General features: G+C 48.4%; 1 long non-coding RNA gene across 13 annotated transcripts in view; it reads right to left on the bottom strand.

The window, feature by feature from the left end:
• Window positions 1–18,680, bottom strand: part of LOC101688785 — a 246,410-nt gene that overhangs the window by 6,959 nt on the left and 220,771 nt on the right. For 8 of the 13 annotated variants that reach the window (XR_006605406.1, XR_006605403.1, XR_006605404.1 and 5 more), the window contains 3 exons: window positions 3,335–3,472; window positions 2,604–2,662; window positions 430–641 (listed from right to left, as the gene is read on the bottom strand). This is a non-coding gene — a long non-coding RNA (uncharacterized LOC101688785). The remainder of the gene's footprint in view (window positions 1–429; window positions 642–2,603; window positions 2,663–3,334; window positions 3,473–18,680) is intronic. The other 5 variants (XR_006605402.1, XR_006605405.1, XR_006605400.1 and 2 more) reach the window with 3 other exon arrangements.

Consider the following 18,680-nt stretch of genomic DNA (forward strand, 5'->3'; position numbering starts at 1 on the left):
CCTTTCAGGATGGCTTTTGTATCCCGCAACATTTGTCTATCTGTCCTTGAGCACCTCCTTACTTTCTGACACGAGGAGGCGGTCTAGGCTTACTTCCTGCTTTTCCTGCTCCTGCCCTGGAATCTGCCATTTCTCCAAGAAGCTTTGATTCCCTTGTCTGGTATTTAAAAGTCACACTGAGTGCCAGATGTGCCCCCGCTTCCAGACCCTCCTGGGGTGCACTCAAGCTCCTTTCCTTCCCTTAATTGTCATTCCTTCTCTAGCCTTTCCCACTATCCTCCATATGTTACATGAGATCGGTCACTTCTCCACAGAACCACCCCCTGTCACCGCCAACACCTTAAACCCAGACACTTGCCCCTCATCCATTCTGGCTCTGACACCCGTACTGGTCCCCGGCCCCCTACTTCCATCTCAACAGATACTGACCTAGTATCTCAGTCTGCAAACCTCTGACCCGAGCCGTGCCTAAAGACCAGGTGGTTATGAACAGATGAGCCTTCCTGACAAGGAACTGGCCAGAGGTGATAGTCACCACAAGGTGGTGACAGTGAAAAGATGGAATGGCTGATGCAGCGAGTCATCTCCACGTTATAGCCCCTGCCAGGCAGGCTGGGGGGCTTGGCCATCTCCAGGCTTGGCTAGAAGAGGAAACTGGGGTTACTTCCCAGACAGTGCCAGATCACAGAGAGAGAGAGAGAGAGAAGGTTTGGGGGTCAAGCCAGCCCTCTGTATTCTCTTTGTTCATGCTTTCTGATCGTCTCCACACTCGCTCTGCCCTGGCCTCACTCCCAATCTGGCTTTTGTGTCTTGCTGTGGCTCTTGTGTTAGCCACTCTGCTGGCAGGCCACCTGTCTTTCTCATGCCTGCCCAGAACTTACTCTTCATACTCCCAGCAAGACCCCCTCACACACCCACCAGATTGGATAAAGGGCCACTCTGCCATTTGCATGAGCTGTGGAAACTAACAGAAACATTTATAGTCCACAAGTTATTAATAGGCTGGGATCTTATTAATTCCATGCCCAGCACACATCTCCCCATAAACGCTTGGGCAAGGTTGGATGGAAACACAGTGAACATTATTGGATAAAACCCCCATAAAAGGAGTATTGTAATACATCATTCCACTTCCCCTCATTAAGTCTGTGCTGAGAACACCCTGTGGTTTGTAGCTGTAAACCAGTCCCATCTGATGTGGAGACCCAGAACCACTTCTGTGCTTCCTTGGCCCAGCCTCGCACCCCCAAGAAAGAACATGTTTGCACAGTCGACATCAATAAGCTGGTCCTTGACTATCCACAGAGCCTGTGGCCAGAGCCCTGACACAGAACTCCAGGGAGACAAGCCGGACCACACAGGGGGCTGCTGGCCCAAGCCAGTTCCAGGATGACATGGTCTTGAACCAAAATAAGCTTTAAGAAGGCTGGCTCTGCCCATTTCCCCATGCCCAAATCCTACTCCCAGAACTTGTCACCCCGGGGAGCTGCAAAGGTGCTCCCTCTCCCACCAGAGCAGAAGAGAAAGGAAGGACAGCAAGAGAGGCACACGGGCCCCCAGGCCTGGAGTGCAGCCTAAGTGAACCCAGGAAAAGTCAGGCCAGAGCAAGTCCCATGCTGGGTTACCACGAGGAGGGAGGGGCAACATAAGAAATGGATAGGACTCTTCTAGGCCTTGCTCTCTATGCTAGCCTCCAAAGCTGAAAAGAAAGAGGAAGAAGATGCCCAGGCCTGCTCCAAGGGAGCAGAGCCAGCTCTGTGCCACAGTGATCTCATGGATGGACAGAGAGAGGTGATGGCCAAGGGCACTGGGCCTGTGCATGGGCACCAGTGACACCACACTAGCTCTGTGGCCCAAGTGGGACCCTAGAATTTTACCAGTTCCTATAGCATTCGTTCCTCTGGCGAGTGGGAGTATCTGTTGTGAGATCAGCCCCAGGGTAGAGTGAAGGGAGGTACAGGGGCCCAGGGAGGCAGGAACAGACCTTTCGCAAATCTGTTGGGGGTTGTTGTAAGAACCAGAAACGGGAGGTGTGGGGGGCACCTGGGGGAGCTCAGTGGGTTAAGTGTCCACCTTTGGATTTTGGCTCAGGTCATGATCTCAGGGTCCGGGGATCGAGCCCTGCATTGGGCTCCATGCTCAGCAAGGAGCCTGCTTTAGAGTCTCTCTCTCTCCCTTTCTCTCTCTCTGCCCTTGCCCCATGTGCTCTCTCTCTCTCTCGTTCTCAATCTCTCTAAAAAGAAAAAAAGAAACAGTTCCCAGCGGCTATCTTCGGGATGGTTTTTAAGTGCCCCAATGCAGCACTGGCAATGGACTTAGGCTCCATCTGTTCGTGAGGAGTGATACAACCACATCCTCAAGGAACAGGGTCACCTCAACTTCCACCTCTTTTTATTTTTTTTTTAAGATTTTATTTATTTATTTGACAGATAGAGATCACAAGTAGGCAGTGGGGCAGGCAGAGAGAGAGGAGGAAGCAGACTCCCCACTGAGCAGAGAACCCGATGCGGGGCTCGATCCCAGGACCCTGGGACCATGACCTGAGCTGAAGGCAGAGGCTTAACCCACTGAGTCACCCAGGCATCCCAACTTCTACCTCTTACCTGGCAGCTTTTCTTGTTCCATGGGCTCTGGGGTATGGCAGTCCTCTCATGGCCAAGCTCTGTGGGAACAAAAGAGGGATAGGAGAGGAAGGGGAAGAGGAAAAAGGGGAGGAAGGGGAAGAGGGAGAGGAAACTGCGAGAACGGGAAGCTCAGAAACACCCATGCACTCAGCCTGCCTCTTTCCTTCATTTATGGAACGAGACGGTGCCTGAGAGTACGGACATTGTGGGGCACGCAGTCAGTGCTCATTAAATATTGCTCTTGCCCCTAGAAATGGCTGCAGGGGCATCAGGAAGGGTGGATGAATCATTCAACCATGAAACACCCCAGAATGCCGAGCAGCCATCATCTCTCCATTTTCCAGATGGAGAAACTGAGGCCCTGGGCAATGAAGCCACCTGGCCCAAGTTGCCCAACTGGCCTGTGGGCAGCAGACCTGGAGTAAGGGCTTGTCTCCTTCAGGAGATTCCAGGAGCCTAGCCCAAGGCATGGGCTTTATCTTGCAAGCAGGCTCCAAAAGACCTTGGGACAGGAGAGGGAGATGGAAAAGGTGGGGCATGGACAGGGCAGGGATATGCAGGAGAGGAGGCAGATCTGAGCGGGAAAGGGGATCAGAAGTGAGCTTACCTGCCAGAGAGGGTATCATGGGCACAGGGAAGGGAATCAAGAGGGCCTTGGAACCTGAAGCTCTACAGGAGGCAAGAAGCAATAGCTCTGGAGGGAAACCCACCTGGGTTAGACCACCACGTGGACCCCTATGTAGCTGAGTGAGCTAGCATCACTTGTCATGGAGCTCAGAGATGGCTGAGCTGAGGGCAGAGATGCAGGCCAGACTTCCATACTCCTCAGACACACCCTGTGCATCAGGCTGAAAGAGGGAGCCAGGAGATGACCTGTAAGACAGGTCAGGAGGGGTACACCTTGGGTTTCCCTAGAGGAAAAGTGTCTGTCAGAGGAGACCTTCCTGGTGGGACAGCCAGGCTCCTTGGGTGATGTGCCCCAGCTCTGTTACTTCCTACTTGTGTGAACTACAGTAAGCAAGTCACTGGTCCACTAGGAACCTTAGTCTCCTTATCTACAATGCTGCATTAAAGACTACAGAGGATCTTTAAATGGAAACTGCTGGTATTCATTTCACTTGGGGCAGAGTAACCAAGGGGAAGACAGCACAGACCTGCAGAGAGATCAGGACTCCAATCCCAGCTCTCCAAACGAGTAGCTAAGCAGCCAGAGACAGGCCTCTCAGCCTCTCTGCGGACCAAAGAGCTGGGACAATGCATGCAAGCCCCTTAATACAGTCCTAGCATGTAGTAAGGGCCTAAAACATTGCTGCTACCTGCCAGTTCTGACCTCGCCTTCTATCTCACCCAGTTCTTGTCCCCAAATTTCCAGCCAAGTGTGGCCTGAAAGCTGTCTTTATAGGGTAGGACCCCAGTCCAACCACAGCACCTGTCTCATCAGTGCCACTTGCTATAAACAGACAAAGGCCATGTAAGCAAAAACCTACTCCCTGGTAGCCCCAAAGGCCACTGGCCTTACAAGAGGTCAGCTGGGGGATGGCAGCCCATCTGGATGTAAATAACCACCAAAGCCAAGGGCAGGGAAGGCCACGAAAGACCCCTGCCCAGGCAGAGCTGCAAGTGAGGGGCAGAAAGCCGGATGGCATCCATGTGGTGTCCCTAACTTCTGTCCTTTTCATCCTTTGTGAGGCCTGGCCATCCCCAAGCCAGGGTCTTCCTTCTAACTGAGCTATGGGTCCTCTCCATGGGGAGCACCTTCCTCTTAGTGTCTGACCCCATGCAGCCCACATAGCGGGACTGGCACCAGTGCGTACCCAGGCTCTTACACGCCCGTCTCAGTTAAGCCCCTCACGGTCCTCATGTGACCAGTGCCATCACAGATAAAGAAACCGCCTCTCAGTCAACTGCGCTGCTGGAAGCCAACAGAAGCAGAATCACACCTGACCTTTCGCCCTGCACCACGCTGGAAACTCACTTCCGCCTGTCATCGAGTCCACCTTACCCTGCCCTCACCAGCGCCGAGCACGCCCCCCAGCACCCCCTAAAAGCAAAGCACATCTGTTGAATGATTCTCCCTCCAAATGGACACGGAGACCAGAGGCCGAACGGGAGATATTTCTCTGGAGGAGGAGGGGGGTTGAGCAGGTGTCCCTCAGGGCTCCACAGGCCCCTTCCCAAGCACCAATTCATCACACCCTGAAAACCAGCCAAGAGGGCCGGGGTCTGACGCTCATGCTACAGCTGAAGAAACAAAGACTAGAGGGTAAGTAGCGCTCCTGAGCCTCACACCCTAAGGGGGTCACTGAGTGCGTTCCTGGGGCTGGGGTCCTGATGCCGCACTCAGCCCCTCGGTGTGGGGAGGCCCACAGGTTGGCTGTCCCTTAAGAGCAGTCCCCAGACGCTGTCCCTTCGGTGTGGCCAGTGACTTGGGTGGACATGGCACAGCCGTGGGGCTCACTGTGAGTCTGCTCAAGGAATGGACACACAGGGAAACAAAGAGATGATTTCCTAGGCTCCTTGAAGTTCTAGAAGCATAGTACAGCTGCTAAATACATGGACCCTGAAGCCACACTGCCTGGATTCCTGGCTGCCCCTCACCAGCTATGTGTTCTGAATGAGTCACTTCATTCTTCTGTACCTCAGTTTTCTCATCTGTAAAATGGGGATTCTCATAGTGCCTACCTCCAGTGGTAGTCACGAGGAGTCAGTGAGTCAGCATCTGTAGCCTTCTTAGAACACTTCCTGGCACAGAATGGGTTCTAGATAAGTGTTTTTTTGTTTGTTTGTTTGCTTCTTTGTTTTTTAAGAGAGGGTGAAGGAAAGGGCAGAAGTTGGGGAGAGGAAATCTCAAGCAGACTGCCCGCTGAGCACAGAGCCCAATATAGGGCTGGATCTCACGACGCTGAGATCATAACCTGAGCTGAAATCAAGAGTCAGATGCTTAACCAACTGAGCCACCCATGCACCCCCCAAATAAGTGTTTGTAAAATAAAATAAAATGAAATGAAAAAGATATATATGAACTTATAATTCTATAGCTATCTCAATTTATTTTTGGAACAAGTCATAGTTGTGTGTATCTTTAAAAATATGCATTTACTAAGCTAGTATCTGACCAAACGGATAGAAGTATTGCCTCTTGGGGACACATGGGTGGCTCAGAGGGTTAAGCCTCTGCCTTCAGCTCAGGTCACCGTCTCAGGGTCCTGGGATCGAGCCCGCATTGGGCTCTCTGCTCAGCAGGGAGCCTGCTTCCCCCTCTCTTTCTGCCTGCCTCTCTGCCTACTTGTGATCTCTGTCCCTCTGTCAAATAAATAAAATCTTAAAAAAAAAAGGAGTATTACCTCTTGGTTGCTTGTGGGTGGATACATGTACATAACTCTAATTTATATTTGGTTTTAAATAAGAGATTGACGTCAGGCCTTGGGGGTGTGGGGAAGGGGTCTCCAATTAGTTTTGGCACTTGAGTCTCATTGTTTTCTTTCTGTTTAAGGCAAGACGGCCCAAAGGGGGTAATTTTAAATGCCAAAGCTGCGAATGTTCTGTGTTGCTAGGGAAAAGCTCAGAGCAAGCTTCTCGGGAGCCCAGGGTGAAGATAAAAGTGGAAATGACTAGTGGGTCACTAGATAGGCACCATTCCCAGGAGGGAGCCTGGACCTTGGAGCATGTCAGGGTGTGGTGAACCAGCCCCTCATGAGAGCAGAGGAAGGGCCCAGAAGGCCTTGCTGAGGGACGCAGCAGAGAGCAAAGGCGGCACACCTTCCCCCTATCCACATGTCATCCGTGCCCCTGGAACCAGGCCCCGGTGTCGTGAATACGGTGTCACCCCTGTCTTCGGGGAACTCACTTTTCAACGAGGGCTACAGACACAGAAATGAAATAGGGTAACAGGACTCCCCAAGCACACCTTGGCCCCACATTCAGTTCTGCACATGGAAGGCTGGAGAAGATATCCTCCGCCAGGATCCACCGGGGAGGACATTATATTTCTTTGAAAGAAATATTTTGACTGAATGATTGGGATGGAGGGTGACAGACCCTTAGCTCATGTACAAATGAACAAGGATATGACTGACTAGCACAGGGACAAGGAGACTGGGAGAGGAAGGTATCTTCTCCCGGGGGGAGGGGAGTCAGGACTAGATAAGAGACATGGGAAGGCTGGGGACCACGGGGCCAAAGGGCCAGAGAGAGACACCCTGGAAGCAGGATGAACAAAGAGAACATGAGAGAAGGAGATCTTTAGGGTTTTTATTGTGGAGAGCATGATGTAACCTCAGAACTCTCGCCCTCGTACCAGATCTTGAGTAAAGTGTGCAGAGACCACTACTGCTTATGTGTGAGTGGATGGTTTGGAGAACCCTCGGAGAGGCTGGGTTTTTTGTTTTGTTTTTTTTGTTTTTTCACAAATAGAGAGGGAGATAGAGAGAGAGAGGAGGAAGCAGGCTCCCTGACTAGCAGAGAGCCTGATGCGGGACTTGATCCCAGGACCCTGAGATCATGACCTGAGCCGAAGGCAGAGGCTTAACCCACTGAGCCACCCAGGCAGCCCGTTTTTGTTGTTTTTAAGTACTAGCTACCATAAGCCAGCCATTAGTCTACGCCCTTCACACCACTGATGCATTTCATCCTCAAGATGATTTTGTGAGCTTAGTCCTATTATTACTGCCCTCACTTATCCATTTTCCAGGTGAGAAAAATGAAGCACAAAGAGAACAAAGAACCTATCCCCAGGCTCATAGTTAGTGGGTAGCAGACCCAGGATCCAGCCCAGGCAGACTGTAAGCTGGAGAGAAAGGACCCCAGCCTGGGCCCCACCTTCTAGAGGCCCCTGCTCTGCTCCTCCTCTGACCAGGCTTCTCCTGCAGGGCAAGGGCCAAGAGCATGCCCACCAGAACCCCACTCCTCTCTCCCCCATACTGCTGGACTGTGGCCTGGATACTCAGTGTGCCAGAATTCCCTCCCCAAGCGGCTCTGGCAGGTAAGATAGGGGTGCCCCTGAGCAAAGGATGCTGGCAAGAATGGACACGGGGAGCTCCATGGGGGTCATTCCCTGCAACCCACAGACAATGTGTCAGTCCACTCTGGCTGTCATCACAAGCTACCACACACCGGGGGCCTCAACAACAGCGATTTGCTTCCTCACAGCCCTGGAGGCTGGCAGTCCAAGGTCAGGGTGCCGGCGAGGACCCTCTTCCTGGCTTGCTCACGGCTGACTTCTCCCTGCCCGCTCACATTTGCCTCAGTGCCTCATTGAGGAAGACAGACATGAGGCTCTCCGGTGTCAGAATGGCCCTCCTAGAAGGGCCCTCATCCTATCAGATCAGGACCCTACCAACCTTAGTCCCTTCCACAAAGGTCCTATCTGCAAATATAGCCATACCGGGGTTTAGGGCTTCAATGTATGAATTGGGAGTGGAGGGGGGAGGTGGTAGGGAATGGGGACAAAACATTCAGTCCATCACAATTACCAGGAAAAACATGGGAGTCTAGGGGGGGTGGATGATTCAGGCTCAACACCCAGAAGCTGGTGCATGCTACTCAGGGTCTCATTTGGGGGAACAGGATCTGCACATGAACCAAGGGAGTGGACTCTGGAGCCTGAGAGCGGAACATCCCTGTAGGGACCACAGATACAGAAGAGTAAAGGCCTCCCCTCCACAGAGCTGCACAGGCTGCTGTTCAACAGCGCCACCTTGTGGTGAAGATGGGCAAGAACAATAGGTCCCTCTGCAGCTGGTATTTCAAAAGCAGAACTAAGGCAGGCCCTGGGTTTTGTTTTTTTTTGTTTTGTTTTGTTTTGTGTTTTTTTTTAAATCAAAATCAAGGCATTAGGCTTTGTAACAAAGGAGTTTGAAGTGGGGGGGGGGGTAGTATTCAAGTGATTAATCAGAAAAAAAAAAAAATAGGACCAGATACTTACCCTAAGCTCTTGGGATGGGACCTATCAGTTCCACAAGATATGAATGCATCTGCCTAGCTGATAGGCAACTTCATATTAAAGTGTTTGTAGCCCTTCAGACTGGCTACTCTTTTAGTCTAGTCCCAGCACATAAGGGCAAAGGCCCCCCTAAATATCCACAGAGTACAGGGTAAGACCGTAGCAGTTCTCTCAGAAAATGCTTTTTTAAAAGCAAAATCCCAAGGCAGAGCCATTGTTTAGGGTCTGTGATAAATTACCACGTTCAAATTTGTGGGAAGATTGGGATCTCTTAAAACCATACCAATAATCTGTTGAAATGTATGCTTTTCAAAAAAGTGATGGTTTGTAACTACGAGATACCACCACACACCTGTTAGAATGACCAAAATCTAAAACACCGACAGCAGTTGCTGGCGAGCATGCGGAGCAATTCCTCCTTGCCGGCAGGAATGCAAAATGATACCGCCCCTTTGGAAGACAGTCGGGCTGCTCCTTACAAAACTAAACATAATCTTACTGTACAATCCAGCAACAGCACTTCCTAGGTATTCACCCAAAGGACTTAAAAACTTACATACATGGAAAAACCTACATGTAGACATTTATAGCAGCTTTATTCATTATTGCCAAAACTTGGAGGTAACCAGGACATCCTTCAGTTGGGGCATGAATAAATAAACCGGGGTTCATCCAGACACTGGAATATCATTCAGGGCTATAAATAAGTGAGCTATCAAGCCATGGGAAGACATGGAGGGACCTTAAAGGCAGATTACTGCATGAAAAAAGCCAGTCTGGAAAGGCTACACACCATAGGATTCTGGCTATATGACATTCTGGAAAAGGCAAAACCATGAAGAGAGTGAAAAGAACAGTGGTTGCCAGGGGTGGGGGTGGGGAGATGAGTAGGTAGAGGACAGAGGACTTTTAGGGCAGGGAAAAGACAGTGTGATATGATTGCGGTAGATATATGTCATTACACTTTTGTCCAAATCCATAGACTGCACAACACCAAGGGTGAACCCTGAGGTAAACCACAGACTTTGAATGACTATGATGTCTAGGTCCATCCTTGGTCACGATGTCCCGCTCCAATGAGTAACACTGACAGTGGAGAGAGGTTATATGTGAGGGAGGTCAGAGGACGTGTAGTAAATCTCTGTACCTACCTCTCAGTTTTGTTGTGGACCTAAAACTGCTGTAAAAAAAAAATAAGGTCTTATTCTCTTACACCATACACAAAGATAAATGCAAAATGGATGAAAGACCTCAATGTGAGACAGGAATCCATCAGAATCCTAGAGGAGAACACAGGCAATGACTTTTTCAACATAGCCACAGCAACTTCTTTCAAGACAAATCTCCAAAGGCAAAGAAAACAAAAGCAAAAATGAACTTTTGGGACTTCATCAAGATAAAAAGCTTCTGCACAGCAAAGGAAACAGTCAACAAAATAAAGAGGCAACCCACGGAGTGGGAGAAGATATTTGCAAATGACACTACAGACAAGAGGCTGTTAGAACTTATCAAACTCAACACCTAAAAAACATGTAATCAAGTCATAAAATGGGCAGAGGACATGAGCAGACACTTCTCCAAAGAAGACCTACAAATGGCTAACAGACACATGAAAAATGTTCATCATTACTAGCCATCAGGGAGATTCAAATCAAAACCACATTAAGATAACACCTTATACCAGTTAGAATGGCCAAAATTAACAAGGCAAGAAAAAACAAATGTTGTTGAGGATGTGGAGAAAGCAGGAATCCTCTTACACTGTTGGTGGGAATGCAAGTTGGTGCAACCACTTTGGAAAACAGTGTGGAGATTCTTCAAAAAATCAAAAATAGGGCTACCCTATGATGCTGCAATTGGTATTTACCCCAAAGATACAGATTTAGGGAAAAGAAGGGCCATATGGACCTCAATGTTCATAGCAGCAATGGCCACAATTGCCAACTGCGGAAAGAGCCAAGATGCCCTTCAACAGATGAATGGATAAAGAAGATGCGGTTTATACACACAATGGAGTATTATGCCTCCATCAGAAAGGATGAATACCCAATTTTAGCACCAACATGGATGGGACTGGAGAAGATTATGCTGAGTGAAATGTGTCAACAGAGAGAGTCCATTATCATACAGTTTCACTTACTTGTGGGGCATAAGGAATAGCATGGAGGACATGGGGAGAAACAAAGGAAAAGGGAAGGGGGCTGGAATCAGAGGGGGAGAAGAACCATGAGGGACTGTGGACTCTGAGAAATAAACCGAGGGTCTAAGAGGGGAGAGGGGTTGGGGGATGGATTGGCCCAGCAGTGGGTATTAAGGAGGGCACAGATTGCAAGGAGCACTGGGTGTTATACGCAAACAATGAATCATGGAGCACTACATCAAAAACTAATGACATACTGTATGGTGACTAACATAACACACACCAAAAAAATTAAGGTATTTTTTTTTTAAAGTAGTAGAAACGTGAAATCATTGAGTTTTTTAAGAATCAAGAGCTGGGACTCTGTGTCAGAAGAGGAAATATATTCTTTACCAGTCACTCACTTTATTTTGTGCAATCCACTGTTTCTCAGACATCGTGTCCTGCCTCTCGCAATTAATGAAATGGAGGGTCAGAGAGGTGCCAGGGAATCGTCCAGGGTCAGAGAGTAAGGAATGGTAGCTGCAGGATTCCAGCCTGGTCTTGCCACTGCTCTGCTGCTTGCTCTTAAGAGGAGGTGAAGCGTGCAGCAGGTGTTGGGGAAGGTCTGAAAGCTGATCTCAGATACCTGCTAGGAAGCCAATGGCTTATTGGACACCTCGAGTCCAGATTCAGGAACACAGACGCCATGCTCAGCCCTAATCCGATCTACAGACAGCTGTCAGAGAATGTTTTCTGTCCAGTCGCAGGGATTTGTGTACAAGACACATGAATTCAGGACAAAACTGCACCCTGCGCGTCAGAGTCTGCAGGCAGCTCTAGAACAGAACCACCAACACTTCGTACGATGTCTCCTGCAGCCCCCAAGCTGACACGTGGGTGCAGCTCATGGCCCGAACAGGACAGCACTAAGGAAGCACTTCCATGACTGTCACAAATGGAAACCTCAATCTCTCCCTCTGGAAATAAACCTCAGCCCTTAGGTGACACCAAATCCACCGGCAGGGACTCCATGACCTTGGCCAGGCTCCCACTGAACTCACTGAGACATTCACAGCATCATCAAAAGGACAGACACTTAGGTGCCTGTAAAGCTTCCTGGGGCTGGGGAAGAGACAAACTTTGGCAGTGGTGGCATTTTATTAGACAACTGGCCCTCTACAGTAAAAATAACCTTTGTATTTTGCAGCCAGATCTTGTTTTTTCCAAATTACATTTGCCTTTCATTAAATAGTCCAATCCAGAAGAGTCTTTCCTTTGATCTCAGAGTGGAAAAATTCTTGGTGGCTTTCTCCCAGAACTGGGACCCACCCACTCATGAGTCCCAAGGGCCCCATATGCCCTGATCAGGTGATTTTGCTGCCTTCACGGGACAGCACGTCATCTCAGGAGGTCTAGGCACGCAGCTCAGTGCTGGCCACTCACTCAAAGAGGGGAGGGAGGGAGGAGAAACACTCCTGAGACCGATTATTTTGTTGCAGTTTTATAACTGACCTTTTTCGCTATTTTAAATGATCTGCTCAGAGCAGAAGAAGGAAAACTTTTCCATTATTGCTTGAGAAACTCGTGAATGTGTCATGTCAAGATTCCCAGGCATGTCATCAGCAGGAATGGCACAGTGGAGACAGCCTGGGGCACCAGAGTCAGGAACAGAGATTCCCTCTTCCACTAGGTCTGGGAGGTAGGGAGAGGCCAGGCAACTCTCGTTCCTCTCTCCCTTCTCTCTGAGGAGCACCAGCTCCCCCCTTCTTCACTGAAGGATACAAGACCAATTTCAAACCTGGAGACACGTGTTTCCTGCCCCAGCTCCCCCTTTGGTTGGTAACAGATTCTACATAATTCCAGTTTCCTGTTCAGGATTCCAAATTAACTGATGTAGCTACCCCACCCTCCAGGAGGGGGACCACAACTCCTGGCTCTTTTAAGTGTGGGCTATACTGACGACATCCCCCAAAGAGGGGGTATGGGAACAGAGGGAAAGGGTAATCTGACAGAGGAGAAACCCAAGTCTACCTTGGCCAGGCAGTCAAGGTCAACAACAACGGCGAGAAGTCATGTTGACAGTATGTTCCCCTGACATGATGTGACGTGTGTGGCATGTGACCTCTGTGCTCTTCATCCCCAAAACTACCACCTCCTTTTACTCATTAGAAAAATAACAGACACATTCCAGTGCAGGTACATTCTACCAAATCCCTGACCAGTTCTCCTTAAACTGTGAAGGTCACGAGAAACGGGATGGAAAAGAAAAGTCTGAGAAACTGTCACAGCCAAGAGGAGCCCCAAAAGACACGGTCCCTAACGGCTCTGCAGAGTCCTGGGTGGGATCCTGGAATAGACAAAGGGCCTTAGGTAAAAACTAAAGAGATCTGAGTTAATATTAGTTAGTAATAACATATCAATATTTGTTCATTAATTGTGACAATTGTCCCACGCCAATAAAAGCTGTTCATAATAGAGTTAGCTGGGTGTGGAATATGTGAAAACTCTTTGTATTGCCTTTACAATTTTTCTGCTGATCTAAAACTGACAATTCAAAGTTTATTTTAAAATATGAATGGTTTTAGTTTTTACCTTTTATTTTCCTTGTTTGCCTTCCTCCATCACCTTCTTGCCAGCCTCAGCTTCTGGGCTGATCTTACAGCCTCCTTATGGACTTCTATGCTTATCTGTTTGGCTTCCCCCCTTAGAAATCTCTCTACAATTTTAGTCCATCAAGCCAGTCGTTGATCCAAAGATGGACACACAGGTATGGCTCAGTCTTCCTCGGGCATTCTTTTTCTTTTTTTTTTTTTAAGATTAAAAACAATAATAATGACAGACAGAGATCACAAGTAGGCAGAGAGAGAGAGAGAGAGGAAGAGGAAGCAGGCTCCCTGCTGAGCAGAGAGCCTGATGCGGGGCTCGATCCCAGGACCCTGGGATCATGACCTGAGCCGAAGGCAGAGGCTTTAACCCACTGAGCCACCCAGGAGCCCCTCTTTTTTTTTTTTTTTAGATAATTATTTACTGAGAGGGAGAGTGCATGTGAGCCAGGGAGGGGGGCGGAGAGGCAAAGGGCACGGGAGAGAAGCAGACTCCACTGAGCATGGAGCCCCACATGGGGCTCGATCTCATGACCCTGAGATCATGACCTGAGCAGAAATCAACAGTCAGACGTTTAGCTGACTGAGCCACCCAGGTGCCCCTTCATCAGGCATTCTTAAGGGGGTTCCCAAGGGTTTGGGGCCAACACCCCGTTCAGAGCTTACTGCATAGGGTCCTGGGCTTAAGTCAGAGACTTCAGAAGGGGCTGAGATTCTCCTCCACTGGTTCCTATTGGAATATGTGAGCGGTAAATTATTAATAATAATAATGTTTAGGACTTATGTACTGCTAATATCCTGTGGACTGCTTTGAAAGACAGAAGATACAGAAGCCCCAAGACCTATCTATTATAAATCTGCCTAACTTGCCTATTAACATAGAAATGGAATCACACAGTATGAGCATGTTCTCAAAGCTCATGTATGTTGTGTAACATTGATCAGTACCTTCTTTTTAGTGCTGGATAATATTCCACTGTGTGGATACACCACATTTTATTTCTGCAGACATCAGCAGATGGACTCTTGGGTTAGTCCAACTTTTTCCTATTACGAATAATGCTTCCTTGAACATTTGTGTACTGGGGATTTCGTGGGGATACACATTCCTGTTTCTCTTGGGTACATACCTAGGAGTGGGATTGCTGGTTCCTAGGGTAACTCTCAGTTTAACCATTTCAGGAGCTGCCAGACCGTTTTCCAAAGTCTACTCCCACCAGCAGTCTATCAGGGTTCTCTGCACCTTCTTCCCAAGGTGTGTTTTGATCCATCTTTGATCACAGCCATCCTAGTGGGTATGAAGTCACTGGGGCTTTGATTTGCATTGTGCTGATGACCAATGACATCGAGCGTCTTTGAATGTGCTTATTGGCCATGCCAATGACATCGAGCGTCTTTGAATGTGCTTATTGGCCATGTGGACATCTTCTTCAGAGAGCTGTCTATTCAAAACACTTTGCGCCCATTTTTTAATTGGCTTGTCATTTCATTATGGAGTTGTGATAGTTCATGTGGGGCATATTTATGTAAGCTATCCCAAATCATTTTGCAATAAGATGGGATCTAAATTAACATATTTAGAAATAAAATTCATACTCTGTTAATAATCTTTTTTTTTTTCCAAATTCACTCAGAAGCCCTGAATTTTTACAATGAATCTTCCTGTGTAGAAATTTTAGGAGTGGAGCACCTGGGTGGCTCAGTGGGTTAAGCCTCTGCATTCCGCTCAGGTCATGATCTCAGGGTCCTCAGATTGAGCCCTGCATCAGGCTCTCTGCTCAGCAGGGAGCCTGCTTCCTCCTCTCTCTCTGCCTGCCTCTCTGCCTGCTTGTGATCTCTGTCTGTCAAATACATAAATAAAATCTTTAAAAAAAAATGTTAGGAGCAGTAAATAAATAAAAGATCCTGATGATCTAGCAACTTAGCCATCTATCAAATATTGGTAGCAAACATCATTCTTCAAAATGATGCTTTGGAAGAAGGGCAGTACATAAACAGATTTCTTCCTGGAAAAAACCCACTAAAATTTTTAAGAATATTATAATAATAGCAGATCATCATGTCATCAAGGAAACTCTAGGTGCTCCAAGTTCAGGAAATGGCCTGGGACGGGTGGTAAGTGCAAGTTCATTGTTTAAAGTTGTTCTTTGTGTTCCCCCAGGGCAGACCTGTGTCTTACTTCATTTTCAGCCCCAGTGCTGATACTGTGTCTGACATCCAATGAATATTTACTGAATACTGGTCAGCTCTAATGCAGGTGAGCCGTTGGGCTATCTCCCACTTGAAGATTTACATTTCAGTATATTTCTAATCTCAAAGGATTTTAACTCTGAAAAAATATTAATATTTCCATAACATTTTTAATGGTCGCCAAGTTGACCAGGTATGTGCCACTTCTGGACTGTGGAACTAGTGAGTGAGAAAGTAAATTCCCTCCTTGTCAGCTGCACAGGATCCGTGCTGGCCTTCCACTCCCCACCCATAGCACTGGAGTTGCATGGCTAGATCCAGGCATCTCTTCCTTGCCCAGAAGAGTGGCAGGAGGGCTCAGTTCATGGGACTCTGTATACTTCTCTGCCACAAAGCCTCCTCATTGCTCAGTGCAAGGGCTTTCATGATTTAATGCCCTTTATCTTTTTCTGAGGATTTATTGCTGAACAACAAAATGTCCCTGGAACTCAGTGATGTTATTATCATATCACATTCTGTGAATGAGGAATGGAGCAGGACACACATGGTGGACTCTTCTGCCCCTTGTGGCATCCACTAAAGTCAGTGGTAATCAGCCTAGGTGGGCTGGTCTAGAGCATCTGAAATGGCTTTAGTTATACATCTGGTGATCTTGGAGGCTCGGGGCTGGCTGGATGGCTGGGCTCAGTTAGGATCACAAACCAGAGTGCCTAAACGTGGCCTCTCCAATTTGGGACAATCAGGATAGTCAATTTGTTGCAAGGCAGCTCAGAGCGCCCAGAGACCAACTTCCATGAGAGAGGGCATGGAAACCACCATTCTCTTTAGGCCCAGGCCCAGAAACTGACAGGACACCGCTTCTGCTATACTCTCCTGGCCGGTCAGAGGCCCACCCAGAGGTATCAGCCCAGCTCTGGATGGAAGCAATGCCCAAGCTTTCAGAACCACCTTTAACCCACTACAGCTCCCAGTTCCCACTCACAATCCCTTTCTACGTGGCCAGCCTTCCTATGTGTTTCATGTGTATCCTTGAATTCCAAGGTAGTTTGTTCTACAGATTACGTCAGTTTGTACGTACATCGCCTCCTGTGCTCTGCCTGATGGGAGCCTCCAGGGACGGCCTTCTCGGTGGCTTCCTACTCCCCTGCCATGAACAGTGCCAAAAGAACATCTTCTGGCATATGTCCCTAGGACAGAGTGCCTCTGGCCCGCAGGCTGGCCTGGTCAGCAGCAGGGGATCCATGCAGTTAACTTGAACCTGCGCTGGTGGGCGAGGCTGCTCTGTGGAGTGGCAGCCCCTGCCCTCACTGCCTTGTAGAGAAGCAGGGTTCCCACTGCACCTACACTATGGCCAACAGTTGGCATTAGACAACCTCCTAATTTTCACTCATCTAGTGGGTATACACAGCAAAGCTTCATGTTGAACTTTTCAAGCAAAGCCTTCTCCCTTCTTGGGAAAACATAAGGGAAGGAAAGGAAGTGGCTGCTGGCTTCCCGGGCAGCTTGGCTAGAGTGTGTCCATCCCATACAGCCAAGGCTGACTGCAGATTCTAGGATCTGAAGGCGGATGGACCACAGGGCCTTGGAGTCACCATGATTCCCCATGTTTCTCTCTCTGCCTTTTCCTGAGATCAGGAAAAGAGATCACTTTAATTTTAGGGGGAACCATATCATTGTATTTTCATCTTTAGCTTCCTTTGCTCTCTCTCCTCTTCCCTCCCTCCCTTCCTCCTGCTCTCCCCGCAGAACAGATGTGGCCCAAGTCCAAATCTTTAGAAACATCTGCTGAGACACCAGCTGCCTTTCTCCAGAACCAAGGAATCCCTGACCCCTCCAGCTACTGGGTTTCGTCTAAGGACCCTGGATCTCTGGCCAGAATACTTGCATTGAACTCAGCAGTGTCCTCTAACTATTAAGATAACTTGTTAGAATCCCTGAAGCTTTGCACAAATAGAAGAAAGAAGGAGATGCTTTTTTTTGTTTTGTTTTGTTTTTAAACACTGGCTGCAGTGGGAGCCAGCTCACCTAGGAGGAGTACAGGCCACTCGATTCCTCACAGAGAGAATTGCATCTCTTTTGGAACTACCTGGACGTAGAGGAGAGGCATGGAAAAAGAGAGTTGAATTGTTCTGATCCTGAAAGGAACAGCAGTTTGGAGTCTGGCCAGCGGCGGCACGCTGACCACTGGAGGAAGCAGGCTTTGCGGGAGTCAACCTAAGGACTTTAGGGCAGAGTGATTTAACTCCAGGAACAGCCCCCTTCATTGACTGCAGACCTCCAGGAAACATCTACTAAACTTGACAGCTGTATGCCGGCGGTCAGTGAAAACCAACACTAAGTTGACAGGGACAGAGAGAAAGAAGGCAACAGTCCTAGGGGACAGACAGGAGTGGGACTGAGTTGCTCAGTATGAACAGGAAATCAGAGGCAGGAAGTGACCAGTAAGGCATAAGCCCCTATGGTGGGGGATGCGGGGGAGTCGGGGATGGGCCGGGGTGCTGGGAGGGCTGACTGGGGGTGAGGGGTGGGATCAGGGAACATTTGGGAGAGATTTCCAGGCTCTTCCATAATACGTGGAATGAGGTTCTCAGGAAGGACGAGCTCAGAATTGTGACCATGGGAATCTACAAACTTGAAGGCATCTGGGACACACACAGACACACACAGATGCACACACACACACACACACACACACACACACACCTCTGCAGAACCAGATACTCTAGAGCAGCAGTTCTCAACCTTAGCAGTGTGTCTGAATCATTTGGAGGCTTTAAAAACCTGCTGAGCCTACTTTCCCACCAAACTAATCACATCAGACTCTCTGGGGGTAGGACCCAGGCCTCAGGTTTTCAAAGCTCCCAGGATTATAATGTTGCCATTAAAAAAAGATGTGCCAAGGCATATTTGTGACTGCACTATTAAATGAAAAAATAGAGGTCATGAACGATTTTGCCCAGCATTACCCAATTTTTGTAAAAATTTTTAAAGCTCAGACATGATAAGATATACCCCCAAAATGTTGACAGTGGTTTTTCTGAGAGTGGAGCTATTATGGAAATTTCTACCACCTTCTTTTGACTAATCTGAGTTTTCCTAAATCTCTATAAATAATGTGTTACTTTTATAATGAAAGATGTGTATATATAACACATATCTTATGTCCCTTTAACTGTTTGTGGTCACCAGCTCCAAGATGG

Source organism: Mustela putorius, unplaced genomic scaffold (genome assembly GCF_011764305.1).
Source record: "Mustela putorius furo isolate JIRA1106 unplaced genomic scaffold, ASM1176430v1.1 tig00000145_pilon_pilon_pilon, whole genome shotgun sequence".
NCBI classification, from domain to species: Eukaryota; Metazoa; Chordata; class Mammalia; order Carnivora; family Mustelidae; genus Mustela; species Mustela putorius.